The 26,160-nt window shown below is 46.1% G+C and overlaps 1 protein-coding gene across 1 annotated transcript in view; it reads left to right on the top strand.

The window, feature by feature from the left end:
• Positions 1–3,271: 3,271 nt before the first annotated feature.
• Positions 3,272–26,160, top strand: part of FHL1 (four and a half LIM domains 1) — a 90,808-nt gene continuing 67,919 nt past the window's right edge. The window contains exon 1 of the mRNA XM_077285310.1: positions 3,272–3,300. The gene's annotated coding sequence lies outside the window, so the exon portion shown is untranslated. The remainder of the gene's footprint in view (positions 3,301–26,160) is intronic.

Here is a 26,160-nt window from a genome sequence, read left to right as displayed (position 1 = left end):
TATTCCCCTGTGTGTCCAGCATATTACCCCCAGTGTGTCCAGCATATTACCCCCAGTGTGTCCAGCATATTACCCCCAGTGTGTCCAGCATATTCCCCTGTGTGTCCAGCATATTACCCCCAGTGTGTCCAGCATATTACCCCCAGTGTGTCCAGCATATTACCCCCAGTGTGTCCAGCAATCTGCCCCAATATGTCCAGCATTGCCCCAGTGTGTCCTCCAGCATTGCCCCCAGTGTGTCCAGCAATCTGCCCCAGTGTCTCCAGCATTGCCCCAGTGTCTCCAGCATTGCCCCAGTGTCTCCAGTATTGCCCCCAGTGTCTCCAGTATTGCCCCCAGTGTCTCCAGCAATCTGCCCCAGTGTCTCCAGCAATCTGCCCCAGTGTCTCCAGCATTGCCCCAGTGTGTCCAGCAATCTGCCCCAGTGTCTCCAGCATTGCCCCAGTGTGTCCAGCAATCTGCCCCAGTGTCTCCAGCATTGCCCCAGCATGTCCAGCAATCTGCCCCAGTGTGTCCAGCATTGCCCCAGTGTGTCCAGCATTGCCCCCAGTGTCTCCAGCATTGCCCCCAGTGTCTCCAGCAATCATCTGCCCCAGTGTGTCCAGCATTGCCCCCACTGTCTCCAGCAATCATCTGCCCCATTGTGTCCTCCAGCATTGCCCCCAGTGTGTCCAGCAATCTGCCCCAGTGTCTCCAGCATTGTCCCAGTGTGTCCAGCATTGCCCCAGTGTCTTCAGCATTGCCCCAGTGTCTCCAGCATTGCCTCCAGTGTCTCCAGCATTGCCCCCAGTGTCTCCAGCATTGCCCCCAGTGTCTCCAGCAATCTGCCCAGTGTCTCCAGCAATCTGCCCCAGTGTCTCCAGCATTGCCCCAGTGTGTCCAGCAATCTGCCCCAGTGTCTCCAGCATTGCCCCAGTGTGTCCAGCAATCTGCCCCAGTGTCTCCAGCATTGCCCCAGTGTGTCCAGCAATCTGCCCCAGTGTCTCCAGCATTGCGCCAGTGTGTCCAGCAATCTGCCCCAGTGTCTCCAGTATTGCCCCAGTGTGTCCAGAAATCTGCCCCAGTGTCTCCAGCATTGCCCCAGTGTGTCCAGCAATCTGCCCCAGTGTCTCCAGCATTACCCCCAGTGTGTCCAGCAATCATCTGCCCCAGTGTGTCCTCCAGCATTGCCCCCAGTGTCTCCAACATTACCCCCAGTGTCTCCAGCATTGCCCCCAGTGTGTCCAGCAATCATCTGCCCCAGTGTCTCCAGAATTACCCCAGTGTCTCCAGCATTGCCCCCAGTGTCTCCAGCATTGCCTTCAGTGTCTCCAGCATTGCCCCCAGTGTGTCCAGCAATCATCTGCCCCAGTGTGTTCAGCATTACCCCCAGTGTCTCCAGCATTGCCCCTAGTGTCTCCAGCATTGCCCCCAGTGTCTCCAGCATTGCCCCCAGTGTCTCCAGCATTGCCCCCAATGTCTCCAGCATTGCCCCCAGTGTCTCCAGCAATCATCTGCCCCAGTGTGTCCTCCAGCATTGCCCCCAGTGTGTCCAGCAATCTGCCCCAGTGTCTCCAGCATTGCCCCAGTGTCTCCAGCAATATGCCCGCCCCAGTGTGTCCAGCATATTGCCCCGGGCCCCCCGGATTGCCGTTCGCAAAAAAAAAAGAGTTCTCCTCACCTGACCTGTGCGCTCCAGCGGCGAGCTCCCTCCAGCAGCGCACACTCGCCGGCGACTGACAATGACGTCAGATGCCGGCGACGTGTGAGCTGCGCCTGCGGCCGACTTCAGCTGCCAGCCTCCAATTGTGTGTGTATGGGGCATCTTATGGGGACATAACGTTTGTGCAGCACTTTATGGGGCAAGTGTCTGTATAGAGCATCTTATGGGGCCACAATCAACATTTCTACAGCACTATATTGGGCAAATGTGTCTATGGAGGATCTTATGGGGCCATTATTAACCTTTATGCAGGATTATAAGGGGCTCCTGATTCAATATGGATATTCAAAAACACTTAACCTACAGATGTCTCAATTAATTTTACTTTTATTGGTATCTATTTTAACATTATGGGGATTCAGTAATGTACCTTGGCTGGGTCATACAGTTTCAATAGAGTTAAGGTTCAAATGGGGGAGGTTGGGGGAGGTTGGGGGGGGGGGCGCCAAACTGATCCTTTGCCCCGGGTGCAGGAAAGGCTAGATACACCACTGTCCTCCGAGCAGCCCGGGCCTCTATACACTTATACACTGGGCACTTTAGGCCTCTTTCACACTAGCGTTGTGCACTGCACGTCGCTATGCGTCGTTTTGTAGAAAAAACGCATCCTGCAAAAGTGCTTGCAGGATGCGTTTTTTCTCCATAGACTTTTATTAGCGACGCAGTGCGACGCATTGCCACACGTCGCAACCGTCGTGCGATGGTTGCGTCGTGTTGCGTCGGACCGTCGCCACCAAAAAACGTTGCTTGTAACGTTTTTTGGTGCGTCGTCTGCAACATTTCCGACCGCGCATGCGCGGCCGGAACTCCGCCCCCGCCTCCCCGCACCTCACAATGGGGCAGCGGATGCGTTGAAAAACAGCATCCGCTGCCCCCGTTGTGCGGCGCTTCCACAGTATGCGTCGGTGCACCGCAACGTCACATTGCGACATGCGGTGCACGACGCTAATGTGAAAGTAGCCTTAGTAGGTAAATGCACCTAGTGTAATGTGCCAAGCTTTGCACTGACGAGGGGCAACACCCTGAAACACGTGTTTGCAAATTAAGATTCGGGTTTGACTTTTATCCCAAGTCATGACGCCCGGTTCGTGAAAGGGTCGTTATTGGCTTCTAGGATCACTGCTTCCAGTAGGGGGCGCTAGAGTTCTAGTCCTCTTCCTCTTTGAAGAGACAATTTGCATAAGCGCTGCTCCTGCACAGGGGCCCACCTGGGATTTCACCTGCTCCCCCGTAGGTCAGTTCCAGTGTGGTTTAATTATGGGAGCAGTGAATGTTTTTGGAACAGGACCCCTTCAATCCATGAAAAATACGGGGGCCAGCTATATATTATATAATAAAGAGAACTTCTATTTGAGGCATACATATGACACTATCGGTACATATTAGATACATGCCCCTTTTCTCCAGATATAACAGGTCTTTCCACTCTGCAATGTCTCTCCATATTTACTACTACTGCTCCTTCCCATTGGGCAGGGGAAGAATGCAGCTGTTGTAGTACCCCGCATTCACCAGCTGGGGGCGGTGGTGTAGTTCCCTCTGTCACACGGGCAGCTCGCCTGTCACTCACTCTCTGTCTGTGGAGCGGGCTGCACACAGTAAGTTTGTCTCCTTACCCCATTAGACATTTTGCTAATAGTTTTAACCATTTAAGTGCTCAGTGATTGCCCTGCACAACCTCTGCATCATTATCTTTGTTGCTGACTTTTTAGGAATTTTTCTTTTCTTGGAGTTTCAGACTAATTCTAAGCTGTGAACTTTGTGTGCAGTTATAGGAAACATCAGACTGTTGTGAGAATCTTCAGTAGGTCCAGTGACTGCTGATGTGTGAAATGTTTGGTGAATTGTTGAATTTTGGCGTAAGATGTATTCACCTCTAAGGCCATGTGCACACGACGTCTTTACGATTCCGGCCGTCATTTTCCTTGAGTGTCTCCTTTTTAGTCGTTTTTGCAGCAGCTCCGCCGCCGGCATCTTTGCTTCATACTTTCAGGTTTATAGAGTCGTCAACATCCAAATGAAGCTGCCCGAAGAATGCAGGTTTGACATTACTGCGCATTTTTTGTGGCATCTTTTCAGGCAGAATCAGCCAGAAAAAGACAATGCGTGACATAACCTAATATTCTGTCTTTGGGCGGCTTTGTTTGGATGCTGCCTGCTTTATATACTTTATTATACAGACGCCGGGGTGGAGCCGCTGAAAATACGACTGAAAAGTGCTGGGCGAAAACGCTTCCGGAAAATGTGCGATCCGACCAATGATACTCTATGGGGCTGTGCACATATCTGATTTTTTTTTTCTTGGACGGTGCCTGTCTGGGGAAAAAATGTCAGCATACACTATTTACACTCAGCCATGCAAGTCATGGAGTCTGTGGAAACGTCAGGCTGCACTCTGATGACATCTGAGAATGGAGAAGATGGAGATTTTTTTTTTCACCACGTCTGAGAAAATCAGATCAGAGTGTGATCAGCCCAATGCTCTCAGATGAGAGACAACATGCCAGTGTGGCCCTGGTGTAACCAACCAGAAACCTCGGCCATAACACAGGTGGTGCTGCCAAAGATCACACTGTGCAGCTGAAACATTACTGCCTAATGCAGGTGAGTGGGGTCAGCTTGTGGTCCCCGGGGGCTGCGACATTACTGCCTAATGCAGGTGAGTGGGGTCAGCTTGTGGTCTCCGGGGGCTGCGACATTACTGCCTAATGCAGGTGAGTGGGCTCAGATTGTGGTCACCGGGGGCTGCGACATTACTGCCTAATGCAGGTGAGTGGGGTCAGACTGTGGTCACCGAGGGCTGCGACATTACTGCCTAGTGCAGGTGAGCGGGGTCAGATTGTGGTCCCCAGGAGCTGCGACATTACTGCTTAATGCAGGTGAGTGGGGTCAGATTGTGGTCCCCAGGTGCTGCGACATTACTGCTTAATGCGGGTGAGTGGGGTCAGCTTGTGGTCACCAGGGGCTGCGACATTACTGCCTAATGCAGGTGAGTGGGGTCAGCTTGTGGTCCCCGGGGGCTGCGACATTACTGCCTAATGCAGGTGAGTGGGGTCAGATTGTGGTCCCCGGGGGCTGCGACATTACTGCCTAATGCAGGTGAGTGGGGTCAGATTGTGGTCCCCGGGGGCTGCAACATTACTGCCTAATGCAGGTGAGTGGGCTCAGATTGTGGTCACCGGGGGCTGCGACATTACTGCCTAATGCAGGTGAGTGGGGTCAGACTGTGGTCACCGAGGGCTGAGACATTACTGCCTAGTGCAGGTGAGCGGGGTCAGATTGTGGTCTCCAGGAGCTGCGACATTACTGCTTAAGGCAGGTGAGTGGGGTCAGATTGTGGTCCCCAGGGGCTGCGACATTACTGCTTAATGCAGGTGAGTGGGGTCAGATTGTGGTCCCCAGGGGCTGCGACATTACTGCTTAATGCAGGTGAGCGGGGTCAGATTGTGGTCCCCGGGGGCTGCGACATTACTGCCTAATGCAGGTGAGTGGGGTCAGACTGTGGTCACCGGGGGCTGCGACATTACTGCCTAGTGCAGGTGAGCGGGGTCAGATTGTGGTCCCCAGGAGCTGCGACATTACTGCTTAATGCAGGTGAGTGGGGTCAGATTGTGGTCCCCAGGGGCTGCGACATTACTGCTTAATGCAGGTGAGTGGGGTCAGATTGTGGTCCCCAGGGGCTGCGACATTACTGCTTAATGCAGGTGAGTGGGGTCAGATTGTGGTCCCCGGGGGCTGCGACATTACTGCTTAATGCACGTGAGTGGGGTCAGATTATGGTCCCTGGGGGCTGCGACATTACTGATTAATGCAGGTGAGTGGGGTCAGATTATGGTCCCTGGGGGCTGCGACATTACTGCCTAATGCAGGTGAGTGGGGTCAGATTGTGGTCCCCGGGGGCTGCTACAAACTAGTAAAGAAACTTTGGAAGCAGTTGGGCTTTTTGCGACTTTCCTGGTTGTTGTGGCGCCCCAGGGGTCGCATTGTGACCTCATTCACCTGTATTACGCTGCAGTGAAGCCCCTGCACAGAGCGATCAGTGATTGCACATCCTGACGCCATCTAACCCCAGCCGTACTGAGTCCAACAACAGAGAAGACCCCGACTCGCATTATGTTGCTACGTGCACTTGCAGCGCCCCCACGTAGTAGGGCAGTGGGGTACCCGGTACCGGCTCAATCTCCCTCTGGGTTCTGGGGATGTCGCGGTGGCCCGACCCGGGTTCTGGCCCTTTGAGGGGCGCCCAACTAAAGGTGTAGTTTGTCTGGTGTTCGTGATGCCACCTGTGGTAGTCGGTCAGGATGACCGACGCTGCTAGGGGTCCGCTGGGGTGATGGAATGGCAGCTAGATGGTGTACCTTCCCACAGGTGAAGTATGTCTCCAGTGCTTCCCAGATGTGTAGGTGGTGATGGTGGACGATGTAAGGCGCAGTAAATAACGAGGACACAAAGGTTGCAGTCTCTTTACCGTTTACTGAAGACTTCGGAGTCCACAGTCCAGAGTACCGTTCACAGGGCAGATGAAATCCGGCTGGTCCGAAGGCACATCCATAGTTCCCTTGTGCAGGTGGAAATCAGTAGCCTTCCTACTAGCGCCTGTGTGTTGTAGTACCTCCCTGCTGAGCACCACGGGATAGTCCTCACAACTGTCGTGTATGTTTCTGATATTCTCTCTGTGTCCCCCAGTTGGTATGGATAGGACGCACCCGTATGACGGGGTAGGCCTGGAGCTATTTTATAGGGACCCTAGCGTCGCCCCTCTCCCACAATTTGCCTCCGTGTCTTCTTAGGTATTAAGGTCGGGCAGCCAACTTGGAATTAACTGTCCTGCCGTTCTCTGGAGTAATACATAGAGTTAATTACTCCCTCGGTGTTCCGGCCACCGGCTACGCGCCTCAGAAGGAGGCTGCCGATCTTGGGGCAGAACTCCTCCCGGTATTATCTCCTTGTGCTGTGACTTCGTTTCTCACTCTCCACAATATACTTCGCTTCTTGTCCTTTCTTAGGATGCTGCCGCAATGGGTGCACGCGCAGCTCCGTAACGTTCTATCTCGTGCTTGGTCTCTGTCAGGATCCCACCCCTGACAGGGACCTCTGTCTGCAGCTCAGATGTTCCTCCTTCTCCCCCTGTCTGCCTGACAGGTCCTCTCTGGGTCGAACCCAGGCAGCTTCTGACTGACTTCCTATCCAGCCCACCAGTTTTAACTGTGTGTGAGGACTGCCCTAATAGATAGAAGCAAGGCTCCCCCTGGTGGACTGGAGTGTGAAGTGTAGTGTATGGTTTGTGATACCTGATCAGATGAACTCCTTTAGTACCATCAGACGTAATATCACTCCCCCTGGTGGGAGAGCGACATTACTGCAACGACCAGGACTCTGGGGCGCTGCACACTGGTGTCAGTGACTTGGAGAACACCTGTCAGCTTATTAGGTTCATTATATTGCTGCTATTATTATTATTATTATCGCTGTATCTGCCATTACCCTTTGTTACCCTCTGAGAAAATGACTTTAGACAACAACGTCTGCTGTGGGGCTGAGTCACATTATGAGGCCACATTGTGGTTGGGAAAGCTGTTTCCATATTGTTCACTATTTAAGGAAAAGTGACTTTTCTTTGAGGAGAGCCTGAAGTGTGTCCCCACTCCTCTGTAAATAGGACCAGGCTGACACTGCCGTCACACACTGTTCATCGGCTGGTGCCGGCAGGTGTGAAGGACGGCCATTGTCTGATAGTCAGGACTAGAGTAAGGTTTCACCCATCCCTGTCGGAGCGTTACACAAGTTGTCCAAATTTATATTAATGAAGTTTGATTTGTGCATAAATGCAAAGTAATATGTTTTGTGTTCCACTTTCTCAGGCCGGCGTCACACTAGCGAGTTTTACGGACGTATGAGCGCATAAACTACATCTGTAAAATACGCATTACACGCGGCCCAATGATTCCCTATAGCCCAGCTCCTATCAGCCGTATTTTACTGATCCGTATTATACGGTCTTGTACGGCCGTAGAAAATCGCAGCATGCTGCGTTTGTCACCGTATTGCGCAAAAAAATCGCCAATGAAAGTCTATGGGGGCGATAAATATACGGATTCCACACGGACCATCAGTGTGACTTGCGAGAAATACGCACCGGTGTTAGTGAAAAGCCGGTAATTCAATTGCCGGCTTTTCAATTCTCCTTCCCAAACCCGACAGGATATGAGACATGGTTTACATACAGTAAACCATCTCATATCCCCTTTTTTTTGCATATTCCACACTACTAATGTTAGTAGTGTGTATGTGCAAAATTTGGGCGCTGTAGCTGCTAAAATAAAGGGTTAAATGGCAGAAAAAATTGGCGTGGGCTCCCACGTAATTTTCTCCGCCAGAGTGGTAAAGCCAGTGACTGAGGGCAGATATTAATAGCCAGGAGAGGGTCCATGGTTATTGGCCCCCCCCGTGGCTAAAAACATCTGCCCCCAGCCACCCCAGAAAAGGCACATCTGTAAGATGCGCCTATTCTGGCACTTGGCCTCTCTCTTCCCACTGCCGTGTAGCAGTGGGATATGGGGTAATGAAGGGTTAATGTCGCCTTGCTATTGTAAGGTGACATTAAGCCAGATTAATAATGGAGAGGCGTCAATTATGACACCTATCCATTATTAATCAAATTGTATGAAATGGTTAAAAAAACACACACACATTATTAAAAAGTATTTTAATGAAATAAACACACAGGTTGTTTTAATATTTTATTGCTCTCTCAATCCACCTGAAGACCCTCGCTCTGAAAAATAATAAACCAACAATATACATACCTTCAGATGGTCTGTCACGTCCCACAAAGTAAATCCATCTGAAGGGGTTAAATAATTTTACAGCCAGGAGCTGTGCTAAAGCACTCGCTCCCCGGGTTCTGAAAGGAAAGCAGGATGATCTGTACTTACCTTGAGTTGCGGTGATGCACCCTCTGCTGGATGTCCTCATGAACTGGAGCCTTGGAAAAGTTCCCACGCTCGAGTTCATATGAGGACATCCAGCAGAGGGCGCATCTCCGCGACTCAAGGTAAGTACAGATCATCCTGCTTTCCTTTCAGAACCCGGGGTTTACAGGCACGAGCGAGTGCTTTAGCACAGCTCCTGGCTGTAAAATGATTTAACCCCTTCAGATGGATTTACTTCGTGGGACGTGACAGACCATCTGAAGGTATGTATGTTGTTGGTTTATTATTTTTTAGAGCGAGGGTCTTCAGGTGGATTGAGAGAGCAATAAAATATTAAAACAACCTGTGTGTTTATTTCATGTGTGTGTGGTTTTTTTTTTTAACTATTTCATACAATTTGATTAATAATGGATAGGTGTCATAATTGACGCCTCTCCATTATTAATCTGGCTTAATGTCACCTTACAATAGCAAGGTGACATTAACCCTTCATTACTCCATATCCCACCGCTACACGGGAGTGGGAAGAGAGAGGCCAAGTGCCAGAATAGGCACATCTTCCGATGTGCCTTTTCTAGGGTGGCTGGGGGCAGATGTTTGTAGCCAGGGGGGGCCAATAACCATGGACCCTCTCTAGGCTATTAATATCTGCCCTCAGTCACTGGCCTTACCACTCTGGTGGAGAAAATTGCGCGGGAGCCCACGCCAATTTTTTCCGCCATTTAACCCTTTATTTTAGCAGCTACAGCGCCCAAATTTTGCACATACACACTACTAACATTAACATTACTAACAAAAGGGGTTTATGAGATGGTTTACTGTATGTAAACCATGTCTCATATCATGTCGGGTTTGGGAAGGAGAAATGAAAAGCCGGCAATTGAATCACCGGCTTTTCACATATATCGCGCTGAATTAAATATAAATACAGAATGACTCAATGACTACAGAATGTGTCTCAATGACATATATATATATATATATATATATATATATATATATATATATATATAGATACTGTATATATGTTGTAACGAACATTTGAGCACATAAATCCATTAGATGTCGGTTTTGCAAGCCTGCGAGAAAATATCGCAGTACGGATGCCATATGGATTACATACGGAGGATGCCATGCGCAAAATACGCTGACACACCCTGACTACAGATGACATACGGACCACTATTTTGGGAACATTTCTCCGTATTACGGCCGTATTACGGCCGTAAAAAACGGACCGTATTGTCTTACGCTGAGTGTGACGCCGGCCTCACTCTCAGGCCTCACTCAGATGTTGGTTTTTTACTTATTCCTGTGATAGACTATGGGGCCATTCATTTGTCCAATTTTTTTTTTTTCCTTATACCGAACGCACACAAGTCCAATTTTGATCCAAAGATTGGATCAAGATCAGCAATGCAAGTCAAGGTGTCCGTGAAAAAATCGGACTGCACTCGGATGACATCTGAGCGTGGTCCAATTTACACACACTGTCAGAATGGGGAAGGTGGAGAATTTTTTAAAAAATTTCTCCATGTACGAGAAAATTGGATGACACTCGTTCCACACAGATCAAATTCTGATCAGAATAATGGGTCCAATTTTCTCGTACATGACAAAATCTGATGTCTGAACGAGGCCTTAGTAAGATATTTGCTTGCTGTCAGTGAATGAGAGTTCTCTAGTTTACATTTATTGGTTGCTGACTGCTACATTCCTAATCCTGCTGTCAGCTAAGGCTACTTTCACACTAGCGTCCTACGACGCACGTTGCAATGCGACGCACCGACGCAAACTGTGAAAGAAAAACACAACGGTGGCAGCGGATGCAGTTTTACAACGCATCCGCTGCCCCATTGTGAGGTGCGGGGAGCCGGGGGCGGAGTTCCGGCCGCGCATGCGCGGTCGGAAATGGCGGACATGACGCACCAAAAAACGTTACATTTAACGTTTTTGTGACGACGGTCCGACGCAACACGACGCATCCGTCTCACGACGGTTGCGACGTATGGCAATCCTAATGCAAGTCTATGGAGAAAAAAACGCATCCTGCAAGCAATTTTGCAGGATGCGTTTTTTTTCCAAAACGACGCATTGCGATGTGCTTTGTACGACGCTAGTGTCAAAGCAGCCTAAGAAGTGAATGCAATCTCATCAGCTGTGCAAACGCTCTTCAGCTTCCTCCAATAACAAGAAAATGTATTTATTTTCTTTATTTTTATTTATTTATTATTATTATTACTATCGCACATATTCATGTGCACATGTTGATTGTAAGTGTTTTATTGGTATTATTCATCATTCTTTATCACCCTCACACACAGTTATTATTTATTTTTCTTTCTTTATTCCGGACATATTATTTTCCCCTTTACACTGTCCCTTCCATCCATAGTTTCATTCTCATTTCTCCTGCACTCACCCCCTTTTTCTTCATCAGCTCCTTTTCCCTCATGTATACGCCCATGTTTGTGAACCGTTGCTGTGCGCGTGTGTGGCCTGTGTCCTGGGATGTGTGTATCCCGCGTCTTTGTTACCATGGTAGTGGCCCCTTTGCTGCCGGGTCGCGTGACGCGGGCGCTGCACACTTCCGGGTCCTCCTGGTGGCGCATGCGCCATCGTGCTTCTGTTCCTTTCATCGGCGCCTCTCACCTGTATATATAGACCCTCCGGTTCCTCCTGTACACCACCCCCTAACGAAGAATTGTATCCGAAACGCGCGTCGGGGTGCGCTGTACTTGGATGAACGGACCCAAAAGGTATATATTATACATTTAATTAATAATATTATTCTACTTTGAGCCTGGCGTTCATTACATGTGCTTTGGGTGCACATAGTATTAAAATCCATGTGAACACTGCCGACTATAGTAGTATTTGGTATATATATATATATATATATATATATATATATATATATATATATATATATATATATATATATATATATATATATATACACTCACCGGCCACTTTATTAGGTACACCTTGCTAGTAACGGGTTGGACCCCCTTTTGCCTTCAGAACTGCCTCAATTCTTCGTGGCATAGATTCAACAAGGTGCTGGAAGCATTCCTCAGAGATTTTGGTCCATATTGACATGATGGCATCACACAGTTGCCGCAGATTTGTCGGCTGCACATCCCAAAGATGCTCCATACAAGGCAGGATGGATCCATGCTTTCATGTTGTTTACGCCAAATTCTGACCCTACCATCCGAATGTCGCAGCAGAAATCGAGACTCATCAGACCAAGCAACGTTTTTCCAATCTTCTACTGTCCAATTTCGATGAGCTTGTGCAAATTGTAGCCTCAGTTTCCTGTTCTTAGCTGAAAGGAGTGGTACCCGGTGTGGTCTTCTGCTGCTGTAGCCCATCTGCCTCAAAGTTCGACGCACTGTGCGTTCAGAGATGCTCTTAGGCCTACCTTGGTTGTAACGGGTGGCGATTTGAGTCACTGTTGCCTTTCTATCAGCTCGAACCAGTCTGCCCATTCTCCTCTGACCTCTGGCATCAACAAGGCATTTCCGCCCACAGAACTGCCGCTCACTGGATTTTTTTTCTTTTTCGGACCATTCTCTGTAAACCCTAGAGATGGTTGTGCGTGAAAATCCCAGTAGATCAGCAGTTTCTGAAATACTCAGACCAGCCCTTCTGGCACCAACAACCATGCCACGTTCAAAGGCACTCAAATCACCTTTCTTCCCCATACTGATGCTCGGTTTGAACTGCAGGAGATTGTCTTGACCATGTCTACATGCCTAAATGCACTGAGTTGCCGCCATGTGATTGGCTGATTAGAAATTAAGTGTTAACTAGAAGTTGGACAGGTGTACCTAATAAAGTGGCCAGTGAGTGTATATATATATATATATATATATATATATATATATATATATATATATATATATATATATATATATATATATATATATATATATATATATATATATATATATATATTTATATTTATATTTTCCTTGCACTTATGCACTTTTTTGCAATTTTGCACACATATATACTTATTTATATAATTCTTATTGCACATGGTCATTTACATATTTTCTCTACATTTGATTGCACTTTGCTTGCACTATTTGTTTGCTAGCATTATTTTTGCACTTATATATATGCCCCTGAGTGCACAAGTTATATGCACTATCAGATTGCTATTGCGTTGGTCGCTTATTCTTATTTGCATACACATATATGCCCCTGTATGCATGGTTGCACGCATCATGGTTCAAGTGATTGTTTCTTTTGATAATATATTTTTTTATTATTTCCTTTTGTTTGTGTCCGTTCTCTTTTGTGCTATTCATATATAGCTTTATTTTTTACATATTCATATAATTAATTGTTTTTTAGCACACATTTGTTATCTTTTCACCAAGTACAGGCACATTGTAGTGCCACTCTTTTACCAATTAAATTTAATAAAGGTATTTTACAAATTATTACGCTTCAGTTTTATTTGATCCCTGTAGATACATATACAGGTCCTTCTCAAAAAATTAGCATATAGTGTTAAATTTCATTATTTACCATAATGTAATGATTACAATTAAACTTTCATATACTATAGATTCATTATCCACCAACTGAAATTTGTCAGGTCTTTTATTGTTTTAATACTGATGATTTTGGCATACAACTCCTGATAACCCAAAAAACCTGTCTCAATAAATTAGCATATTTCACCCGTCCAATCAAATAAAAGTGTTTTTTACTAACAAACAAAAAAACCATCAAATAATAATGTTCAGTTATGCACTCAATACTTGGTCGGGAATCCTTTAGGCAATCAGCCTGTGACACTGCTGAGATGTTATGGAGGCCCAGGATGCTTCAATAGCGGCCTTAAGCTCATCCAGAGTGTTGGGTCTTGCGTCTCTCAACTTTCTCTTCACAATATCCCACAGATTCTCTATGGGGTTCAGGTCAGGAGAGTTGGCAGGCCAATTGAGCACAGTAATACCATGGTCAGTAAACCATTTACCAGTGGTTTTGGCACTGTGAGCAGGTGCCAGGTCGTGCTGAAAAATGAAATCTTCATCTCCATAAAGCATTTCAGCCGATGGAAGCATGAAGTGCTCCAAAATCTCCTGATAGCTAGCTGCATTGACCCTGCCCTTGATGAAACACAGTGGACCAACACCAGCAGCTGACATGGCACCCCACACCATCACTGACTGTGGGTACTTGACACTGGACTTCAGGCATTTTGGCATTTCCTTCTCCCCAGTCTTCCTCCAGACTCTGGCACCTTGATTTCCGAATGACATGCAAAATTTGCTTTCATCAGAAAAAAGTACTTGGGACCACTTAGCAACAGTCCAGTGCTGCTTCTCTGTAGCCCAGGTCAGGCGCTTCTGCCGCTGTTTATGGTTCAAAAGTGGCTTTACCTGGGGAATGCGGCACCTGTAGCCCATTTCCTGCACACGCCTGTGCACGGTGGCTCTGGATGTTTCCACACCAGACTCAGTCCACTGCTTCCTCAGGTTCCCCAAGGTCTGGAATCGGTCCTTCTCCACAATCTTCCTCAGGGTCCGGTCACCTCTTCTCGTTGTACAGCGTTTTCTGCCACATTGTTTCCTTCCAACAGACTTACCATTGAGGTGCCTTGATACAGCACTCTGGGAACAGCCTATTTGTTGAGAAATTTCTTTTTGGGTCTTACCCTCTTGCTTGAGGGTGTCAATGATGGCCTTCTTGACATCTGTCAGGTCACTAGTCTTACCCATGATGGGGGTTTTGAGTAATGAACCAGGCAGGGAGTTTTTAAAAGCCTCAGGTATCTTTTGCATGTGTTTAGAGTTAATTAGTTGATTCAGAAGATTAGGGTAATAGGTCGTTTAGAGAACCTTTTCTTGATATGCTAATTTATTGAGACAGGTTTTTTGGGTTATCAGGAGTTGTATGCCAAAATCATCAGTATTAAAACAATAAAAGACCTGACAAATTTCAGTTGGTGGATAATGAATCTATAATATATGAAAGTTTAATTGTAATCATTACATTATGGTAAATAATGAAATTTAACACTATATGCTAATTTTTTGAGAAGGACCTGTACATATATATATTGTTTCTCTCACTATTGTTTTATGTACTTATGTATATTTTTTATATATATATTTTTTGATCTCCATATATTGGGTTCTTTTTTGTTCAGCTTCCTCCAATGTATCAGCCCAAAGTCCAGGTGGTAACTCACAGAGCAGCCTACACTGGACACCATTGTATCCACTTCTCAACCCATCTGGATAAACTCTTAATGGGGGTATTCCCATCTCCAAGATCCTATCCCAATATGTTGGTGTAATAATATTAGCAAATACCTCCAATTAGAAGTGTAGTATAGTTCTTCTGATTAGCTATGTCTCTTTCCTCATGTGCAGGCATTGCAGGACCTTAGGTATCCATGGTTACGACCACTAGCAGCTAGCTAACTGTTACTAAATCAGTGGTATTACCCGTGGATACCTAAGGTCCTGCCATATCTGCACATGAGGAATGAGAGCGCTAATCAGAAGAACTATACTACATTTGTAGTTGGAGGTATTTGCTATTATTATTATTACACCTACTATATATTGGGATAGGATGTTGGAGATGGGAATACGCCTTTAAAGTCCTTTCAGTCTTGCGATCCTGCCGAGCTTTTCAAGAGAAGACACTTTAAGAAACGCTGGCATTTTTTTTTCTGAAGCATCTGGGTTTTTTTTATCATATTTGTTTGTTTCCTAACCTTCAGTGGGTTTTAGTGTTTTTCCAACATTTATTATAGTTCCTTTTTTTTTACTTGCATTTTTCACTGGTGGTTTTTAGCCCATTTTGACCTTAATGACCCCGCCAAATTTTATTAAATCTGACCAGTGTCCCTTTATGAGGTCATAACTCTGTAACACTTCAACATATCCCACTGTTTCTGAGATTGTTTTTTTCGTGACATATTGTACTTCATAATAGTGGTAATATTTCTTCAATATGACTTGCGTTTATTTGTGAAAATATCGGAAATCTGGCGAAAATTTTGCAATTTTCAAACTTACCTCTGGTTTAAGGGCATACGACTTATGTCACACTAAATAGTTAAAAAATAATTTACCAGATATCTACTTTACATCAGCATCATTTTTTAAACATCACTTTTTGGGGGTTAGGAAGTTATAAGAATTAAAAGTGGATCAGCAATTTCTCATTTTTCCAACAAAATTTACAAACCCATTTTTTAGGGACCACCTCACATTTGTTGTGACTTTGGGAGACCAAATTAACACCATTCTAAAAACTGCACCCTTCAAAGTCCTCAAAACCACATTCAAGAAGTTTATTAACCCGTCAGGTGCTTCACAGGAACTAAAGCATTGTGGAAGGAAAAAATTAACATTTTACTTTTTTTCACAAAATGTTCCTTTAGCCCCAAATTTTTTTACTTTCGCAATGAAAATGGACCCCAAAATTTGTTTTGAAATTTCTCCTGAGTACGCCACCACGGCACCCCTTATGTGGGGGAAATCTACTGTTTGGGCACTCGGCAGGGCTCGGAAGGGAAGCAGTATCGTTTGACTTTTTGACCACAAATATGGTTGGAATGAAGAGCGGAAGCATTAGGAGAATCCCAGATGTGCCTAAACAATGGAAACCCCCCACAAGTGACCCCATTTTGGAACTAGACCCTCAAGGAATGTATCTAGATGTGTGATGAGCACCTTGAATCCCAAGGTACTTCACAGAAGTTTATCACATACAACCGTGAAAATAAAAAAAAACCCACTTTTATCCCCTTTTTTATTTTCATAAGCATAACAGGAGAAAATGGACCTTTAAATTTGTTGTGCAATTTCTCCTAAACACGCCACTGCCCTATATGTGGAGGAAAACAACTGTTTGGGCGCACAGCAGTGCTCGGAAAGGGAGTGACGTTAATTGAATGGTCTGCGGGTGTCATGTTGCGTTTGGAGTGACCATGATGTACCTAAACAGTGGAAACCCCCTGAGTTACCCTTATTTTGGAAACTACCCCCCCCCCAAGGATTTTATCCAGGGGTATTGTGAGCATTTTGAACCTACAGGTACTACACAAATTTTGTTAATATTAAGTCGTCATATTGAAAAAATTTTTTTTTTTTTTCAATGTGTAATTTTCACAATGGAAAATAAGAAAAAGTGGACCCCATAATTTGTTACACAATTTCTCCCAAACGCAGTGATAATACACTGGAATACAGTCCTGCTCATCGTTATTGGCACCCATGAAGTGTAAGTACAGAATGTGGAATATCTCCTGAAAAAAATGAAACAAGAGAAACAGATTTTTTTGTATAGAGCACTCATGTTAAATACAAAAGAGCAAATGATAAACAATAATTAAAAACAAAAAAATGAGAGGGAAAAATAAAAAACCTTTACAGTAAAATAGTATGGAAACACTCGCCTGTGGTAAATCACAAATGAGAATCACCTGTGATTAATTGTCGGTGCCCATGTGACATGAATTAGCCAATGAATGATGACTTCAGTGTTTTATAAAGCCACATGGTGGCCCCGTTCCTTTGTCACAATGGTGAAGAGAAAAGAGCTGTCTGAGGACATCAGAACTTCTATTATTAGCAAACACAAGACTTCCGAAGGGTATAAGGCCATCTCCAAATACCTTGGTACCCCAGTTTCAACAGTGCAAAATGTTAAGACGTTTGTCAAGCATGGAACCTTCAAAAACCTCCCTGGATGTGGGGAAAGAGACAAATTGATGTCTTCGAAGGGTGGTGCCAATGGTGGAAAAACCATCATGTCAAAGATCTGAAGGCCAACCTGGAACAGTCTGGGGTCATGGTTTCAGCTCCTGGGAGCTATAATGCGGAGGTCTCAGTCACATTGAAGCCGCCATGCACTTGTAGCTTACTTTTCTATAATAAACTTGGTTTTTGTCGTACTTCCCTGTTGCCTCGCTGGATCTTCATTCCTCAGTTTTACAGAGCAGGTCGTTCAAGACGCGTCAATACCAATTATATGTATTGTTTTTGTTTATTTTTGTTTTAGCCCATAGCCTGTGTTTTGTGTGGTGAAACAGCTTTTAGTGATTTGTTTTTTTGTTGTTGCAGTGCATGAGACCTTGAAATCACAGGCCACTGTACCCTGGGGTCATCACGTCACCTCAGGGTACCATAGTAACCATCGGACCTCCATTCTCATCACGAGGGTCTGATGGTTGCAAAGGGGGTCTTGTAACCCCCTTGTATCCAGTTAAATACAGCTGTTGCGATTGACAGCAGTATTTACGGGGTTAATCAGCCCCAATTGGCTTCAAAATCGTCAGTGGCCGATACCCCAGGGTGTCAGCTGTCATGTAGAGTGAAGACCCACGAGAATTTCAGCCGTGTGGCGGCGCTATACAATTATTCCTCAGCGCTGTTAAAAAGTGGAGCTGAGGAATAAGTCCCCTTAACGACCTCTGTTAAAAGGCATATTGGCTGTTGATGAGGGGTTAATCCTCCATACAGTTCCAAAGATATAGGTAATTTTATTTTGTGTTAATGTCTGTGTTCATCACCCTTGGTAATGACTATAAAGATTAGCACTAAATAAGAAGGTGTATATCTCTGGAACTGTATGGAGGATTAAAGAAAAAACTTGTATACCCAGGTCAATAAAATAAGGGCAAAAACTGGCCACTTTTGACCTGCTGACAGGTCCTCTTTAAGTCTACATCTGTCTGGACTAAAGTATTCTGCTAGTGTTTCATCTTATCTTTCTGTGCTCCTCCGTCCATCTGTCTGCCTTTCTCCATAGACTATCATAAGCAGCAACTATCATCTCATTCCTCAGAAAATGTAAATGTGCTCATTCAATGAATACAGATTATTACCCATGTACTGAGTGAACGATCAGTCCAGGAGGAGAGATAAGCTGCTTTCTCTGAAAACATACTGTATATTCCAGAATTCACATGTTCACTTGAACTATTGATTTATGAAAAAAAAGTGAAAACGAGGGAAACTTTATAGCACATTCTGCTAAATTGTGGTATCACATCATAAAACCATTTCTACTGAACAGTAAAAATAACAGGTAGAGGTAATGGCTTTTTTTATGATGGGGCATTACGTTACGTTTGACTGTGGAGGTATTGTATTTTCGCCAACTTTTCTAATGGCCGTAGGGAATAGCGCTTAAAAGTCCTATAAATAAAGCCACTTTTGCACAATTTTGTCTGGCAGACAGGGAAGGCTCCGTTATGTGCTGGGGAGCAGAAATTCCTCCTAAGTATCAGCATAGCAATATAGGCTTAATATGCCGGCAATAATTGGGCATTTATGTGTGTAAAACTTGTGAAGACACATCCCTAGACATATTGACCTCAATGAATAACCTGCTTTTCTGTGCCAGGTTTCGTTGTTTTTTTTGTTTTTGTTTTTTTTTACACCTACCTGTCTCATCCTTTCCTACCTATAATAAACTGTGATTGACGCAGTTTGTAACACCCATGCCGCGTGTATTATAAGGGGTGATAAATTAAGTGACTGCTGCAGAAGCACATGAACAGTGGGAGACGCAAATCTCTGCCGTTCACCTCTGAAAGGGTTATTCCCCCCAAAAATAAGCTATCCCCTCTATAGAGTATGGGATAACTTGCTGATCTGGAACATCAAGAAATTATGCGAGTCCAAAAAGTCAGAGGCAGCACACCATTGCAAATAAGTTTCAAAAAGTATTCAGGTTTTAATAGCCCATCATGGCGACGTGTCAGCTCATGGAGAGCCTTTCTAACACAGGCGACGTAGTATATAACACAAGGCACGTAGTATATAGCACAGCCCACGCAGTATATAGCAGCCATGCAGTATATAACACAAGGCACGTAGTATATAGCACAGCCCACGCAGTATATAGCAGCCACGCAGTATATAACACAGGCACACAAGCGACGTAGTATATAGCACAGGCCACGCAATATATAACACTGCCCATGTAGTATATAGCAGTCACGCAGTATGTAACACAGCCCACGCAGTATATAACACTGCCCATGTAGTAAATAGCACAGCCCACGCAGTATAGAACACTGGCCACATAGTATCTAACACTGGCCACGTAGTATATAGCAGCCACGCAGTATATAACACTGGCCACGTAGTATACAGCAGTGTGGGCACCATATCCCTGTTAAAAAAAATAATTAAAATAAAAAATAGTTATATACTCACCCGCAGGGATCCAGCGAACCTCTGGCAATGCGCGCGCGGCTGCCGCCATCTTCCGTTCCCAGGATGCATAGGCAGCATCAATAGTAAAAAGTTGGGGACACACAGGGATAATAGCAGCGGTAACGGAGTGCGTTAACCGCGGCATAACGTGGCCCGTTACCGCTGACATTAACCCTGTGTTAGCGGTGACCGGAGGGGAGTATGCGGGCGCCGGGCACTGACTGCAGGGGAGTAGGGAGGGACTAATCAGACTGTGCCCGTCGCTGATTGGTCGCGGCAGCCATGACAGTCAGCTGGCGAGACCAATCAGCAACGCGGGAATTCCGTTACGGAAGTTGCTGACAGAAAGACGGAAGTACCCCCTAGACCAGTGATGGCGAACCTATGACACGCGTGTCAGTGCTGACACGCGTAGTCATTTTCAGTGACACGCCGGCCGCGGCCCCATAGAAATTGCTTCTTTACCAGGGTCTGAAGGAGAGGAAACTCTCCTTCAGGCCCTGGGATCCATATTAAATGTGTAAAAGAAAGAATTAAAATAAAAAATATTGCTATACTCACCTCTCCGACGCAGCCTGGACCTCACCGAGGGAACCGGCAGCGTTCTTTGCTTAAAATGCGCGTGTTTACTTCCTTCCGTGACGTCACGGCTTGTGATTGGTCGCGTCCCGCCCATGTGACCGCGACGCGACCAATCACAGCAAGCCGTGACGTAATTTTCAGGTCCTGAATGCAGAATTTGGCATTCAGGACCTGAAAATTACGTCACGGCTTGCTGTGATTGGTCGCGTCGCGGTCACATGGGCGGCACGCGACCAATCACAAGCCGTGACGTCACGGAAGGAAGTAAACGCGCGCATTTTAAGCAAAGAACGCTGCCGGTTCCCTCGGTGAGGTCCAGGCTGCGTCGGAGAGGTGAATATAGCAATATTTTTTATTTTAATTCTTTATTTTACACATTAATGTTGTTTCGATACCGATACCCGATACCACAAAAGTATCGGATCTCGGTATCAGAATTCCGATACCCGCAAGTATCGGCCGATACCCGATACTTGCGGTATCGGAATGCTCAACACTAATGGCATCCGATCCGATTTTTTATCGGATCGGATGCCATGCAGGAGGTCTGTGGGTCCAAACAACAGAGCTCCGGTGCAGAGCGTCTAGGCCTGGGACTTCCGGCAGGCCAGGCGCAGCTCCCGGAAGTCCCAGGCCTCTGCGTCGGATCTGTGTTGTTTGGGCGGCATTGCGCTGCTCCCTGCTTCGCCGGCCGGAAAGATCGGACCTACCGGTCCCATGCCTAGAGTCCGCTCTGCGCCCTAGCTCTGTTATTTGGGTGGCATTGCGCTGCTCCCTGCTGCGCCGGCCAGAAGTCCCAGGCTGCACTTCTGAGGCCTGAGGAGATCCCTGTCTGGAGGCCCTGTGATTGCTGTCTGCAGGCCCTGTGATTGCTGTCTGCAGGCCCTGTGACTACTACAGCAACCGTCATCCAGTGAACTGTGGGGTGTCATTGGCCATTACTGAGATAAGTGAGGGGGAGGCTGGAAGAGGCCTGTGCTATGGGTGCCGTTTCCCGCCATTAGGAACGCCATCTTGCAGCATAGTACAGACTCCATTTCACCACCATTACTGTTTGTGGTGCATCCTTATTAACCCCTATTTCTGCTAATTGCCTGCAGGGCTAACTATAAATCTTCTCTCATGGAGAAGCCACAAAATAAAAAACCAAAGTTAAGTAAAGGGAGTGGTAGTAGCAGTAGCCGACCCTTTCAAGAGTCATGGACTGAGATGTACGGCATTATAGAAAAAAATGGCAGATCATTTTGCGTTCTATGTAGTGAAACGGTAGTAAGCAGAACGTGGAATGTAAATAGACATTTTGAAACTAATCATTCCCAGCTCTTGAAAAAAAGTGAGGATGAAAGGAAGGAATACATTTCCAGGCAGCTACACCTTCATAAGAGCCAATCTAATTCCATCCTTAAATTTGTAAAAAGCTCTACAAATTTAACATCTGCAAGTCTGAGCATTGCTCACTCCATAGCTCAGCATGGAAAAGCACTCAGTGAGGGAGAATTTATTAAAGATACTCTCTTAAGATGTGCACCAGTTCTATTTCATGATATGCAGAATAAAGATGCAATTATTAAGAGAATATCTGAGTTACCACCGCAACAGCTGGAGTGCCACAGGTTCGCCATCACTGGAAGAATTCCCCCTCCCCCTCACTTATCTTAGTTCACGGCACCCCACACAAGTTAAATAATAGCAAGACCAACAAAAGAAACCAACTGACAGATGAACAAAGAAGTCACTAAGCAGGTAAGTTAATTCTAATTATACATATTTGTTATTTAAACTATACATGTTGCAAAATTGTTTTTTTATCAAGGTGACACACCACCCAAGTTATGCTCGGTTTTTTGGCGAATTTTGACACACCAAGCTCAAAAGGTTGCCCATCACTGCCCTAGACTGTCCTAGGTACTGTCCTAGGAATCCTGTGCTGACAAGATAGAAACATTAGACTTGAGAAGTGTTGTGTCATGGTGTTGCCTTTCAGGAATTAGGAGACCACAATACATGACTACGAAGTCCTCTCTATTTCTGTTTATTACACAGGAACTGATACGGTCACATTACTAGATTGTTGCTGGAACAATAATACCAGTGCCTTTCCTGGGAACAGATGAGGGTGGAATAAAGAAGTTCCTTTAGTTTGTTTAGCACTTCTATATCAGCAACATCTCCTTACCAAGGATCTCACATCACATCTGCATTGCAGATAAATGAAGAATAAAACTCGCTTGTTAATAGAGGACACTTTCCAAAAGGTTTTGCTATAGAGCTATGGGGGTGTTCACAGCTGCACAATGAGCTAAAAGTTCCATGTAGGCGGACACCTTTTATAGAAATCCCATTATTTGGAATCTGTTTGGGAAATGGTTAATAAATATTCCACTGAAGGTGGGGATTATGGGCTGCAGTAATGACTAAACTGTCTGGCATTGGTAAATGTAACCTTTTTTAGATATTTCTAGTAAAGTACCTGCTGTCCTTAGTTTCATCAGATTGTTATACAGTTACTTTTTGCAAAGATTTAAGTACTAAGGGTGGATTGAGCATCTCCTATAAGCAATATTCTGGCGTCAAAAAGTCACAAAATTCGTCACTAAGTGGTATTTGCCTAAGTTTTTGTGATTTTTTGTTTTGTCCTTGCATCGGTTCTGGCACTTTTCTGAAAACTAGACAGGGTTCAGCAAAGGGAAAGTGACGTATTGCTGAGTTACAAATTTGCTATACATGTACACCACAATGCTAAAGATAAAACAAATTTGTTAGACATGCACCTCTTAATAAATTTGCTGCTTCTGCTCTAGCTGACTGTAGTCTCAACACAGACAAATGGAACGCCAGTCTTCTCTAAGACTACTGGCCATTTCTGTACCTATTAAGTAAAGTGGGTTACTTGCATTTTGGGGGGAAAATACAGGGTTAAAAACACACTAAAAGCTCATCATGGGAACGTAGCCTTAGTGTCCATTCAAATAACTGGAACACCACTTATTTCAGTGGGCTCCATGTAATGCCTTGCTTTCTCACAGTCTGAATAGTGTAAGGAAGCTGTACGACACCTAGTGGATGGGAGATAAACCTGGAGTTATGCTTTAGTACAGTGGTTCTCAACCTTTCTAATGCCGTGACCCCGCAATACAGTTCCTCATGTTGCGGTGACCCCCAACCCAAAAAATAATTTTGGTGGCTACTTTAAAACTGTAATTTTATTAGTTATGGCATAGACACTCACCCTGCTCGCCCGCCTGATCTGCCTTCTGCCTCCACCTGCTCATCCATCGCCCCCAGTCAGAAGAAAAGAACAGCAAAAGCAATGACCTCCAAGACCACCCAACCTGAAACAGCGAGAAGGGTTATACCACAGTGCCCACCGGATGGGGTCACACAGGGGAGAATGAGATACAGCTAATCACATGGGAGAGGATTAGATACACAGCTCAGCAGACTGTATCACACAGGAGAGGATTAGATACATGGCTCAGCACAGTATCGCACAGGAGAGGATTAGATACATGGCTCAGCACACAGTATCACACGGGAGAGGATTAGATACATGGCTCAGCACACAGTATCGCACAGGAGAAGAGTAGATACATGGCTCAGCACACAGTATCACACAGGATAGGATTAGATACATGGCTCAGCACACAGTATCACACAGGATAGGATTAGATACATGGCTCAGCACACAGTATCACACAGGAGGGGATTAGATACATGGCTCAGCACACAGTATCGCACAGGAGGGGATTAGATACATGGCTCAGCACACAGTATCGCACAGGAGAGGATTAGATACATGGCTCAGCACACAGTATCGCACAGGAGAGGATTACAAACAACTCAGCAGATGGGATCACCGGAGAGGGGAGAGACTCACCCTGCTCTTCCGTCATCTGCAGTCCACCCCCGCGTGACACACAGCACGCTGCTCTCTCTGCTCCGGAATGAGGAAGTGGAGCAGCGTGTGACGTCAGCCCTTCAAGCCGATTACCGATGCCGGCAGCCGCGTTCTTCCTGCATCCCTGGATTCCGTTGCCAGATACGTGCCACAGATTCCGGATCTGTCCTGGCTGCACCAAACAAGAAGGGGGGACGTCGGAAGTTGGTATCTCCCTAGATCCGATGCGCGATCGATTCATTTTCCTGCGGGTATCCCAAAGCTATGCCGGGAGTAAAGCTAGCAGTCCAGGCATACGGGGGAAGGTGGATGGGGAGGTGAGAGAGGTGGCGACCCCTGTGTTTTGGTCGTTCGACCCCCCTCGGGGTCGCGACCCCCAGGTTGAGAACCGCTGCTTTAGTACATATAGGACTGGAAGGGGTTAATTGGCCATGACAGGTTGATTGTGAGCAGCTGAAGAGTTGGTAGAGATGGCTGCTCACTATATCTTCACTCCTGGGTGTGGTTCTCTTTGTAAAATGAGACCTGTTTGTCTCACCCTTGTCTGTGTTTATGGAGGTGTATAGATCTCCTGGACTGAGTGCCTTTTTGCTTAAGGATTAAGAATGTGGACTCTGAGGCTATGTGCACACGTTCAGGATTTCTTGCAGAAAATTCCTGAGAATTCCGGACATTTTCTGCAAGAAATCCGCAAGAAAACCGCATGCGTTTTTGCCGCGATTTTACCGCGGTTTTGACGCGTTTTTGCCGCGGTTTTGCCGCGGGTTTTTCCGGACACTTCCCAATGCATTTTGGAGTGGGAAATCCGCAAAAAAAACGCAAAATTAATGAACATGCTGCGTTTTTTACCGCGATGCGTTTTTACCGCGGAAAAAAACGCATCATGTGTACAAAAAGTGCAGAATTCATTAAAAATGATAGGATGCATAATATAAGCAGATTATTTGCGGTTTTATAGCGTTTTTATAGGGAAAAAACGCGAAAAAACCGCGAATAATCTGCAACGTGTGAACACAGCCTAAGGGTATGTTTCCACGGTCAGGAAACGCTGCTTGTTTGACGCTGCGCAGAGCTGCAGCGTCAAACAAGCAGCGTCCAGATGTTCCAGCATAGTGGAGGGGATTTTATGAAATCCCGTCTCCACTATGCGTGGAAACCCGCACGCGGCGGCCCTGCGACTCCGGACATGCTGCGCGTCTTTTCAGATCGCAGCATGTCCGTATGTAGCGCCCCCACTGCCACAGGGCCGAGGGGTACCCGGTACCGGGCCTCTGAGTCTCTGCTCTGGGGTTGTCACGGTGGCTAGGCCCGGTCCGTGACCCTGCTGAGGGGCGTACAGTGATAGATATGATGGATGATGGGAGTGGTGGTGCAGTAGTGGTAAATAATGAGGACACCAGGTTGCAGTCTCTTTACCTCTTTACTGAAGGTTTTAGAGTCCTCAGTCCAGAGCGCTGTCAACAGGGCTGTCTGAGACCGGCCGGTCCAAAGGCACATCTGGAGTTCTCTTTACAGGTGGGAATCAGTGTCTACCTTCTAGCGCTATGTGTTGTAGTCCTTCCCTGCTGAGCTCCCGGGATAGTCCTCACAACTGCTGTGTCTGTCTCTGATGTTCGTTCTCTCCGTCCCCCAGGTGATATGGTAGGACGCACCCGTATGACGGGGTAGGCCTGGAGTTCTTCCGGGACCCTAGAGTCGCCCCTCTCCCACAGCTGCCTCCGTTGTCTGCTTAGGTGTTAAGTGAGACAGCCAACCTTTAATTGGCTGTCCTGCCGTGGTTTGCAGTAGTACTTAAAGTCTCTTACTTGCTCGGCGTTCCGGCCACCGACTGTTTGC

This window comes from Ranitomeya variabilis, chromosome 2 (genome assembly GCF_051348905.1).
Source record: "Ranitomeya variabilis isolate aRanVar5 chromosome 2, aRanVar5.hap1, whole genome shotgun sequence".
Classification (NCBI taxonomy): Eukaryota; Metazoa; Chordata; class Amphibia; order Anura; family Dendrobatidae; genus Ranitomeya; species Ranitomeya variabilis.
The sequence above is the reverse complement of the archived record's forward strand: the minus strand, read 5'-3'. Positions and strand labels throughout refer to the sequence as shown.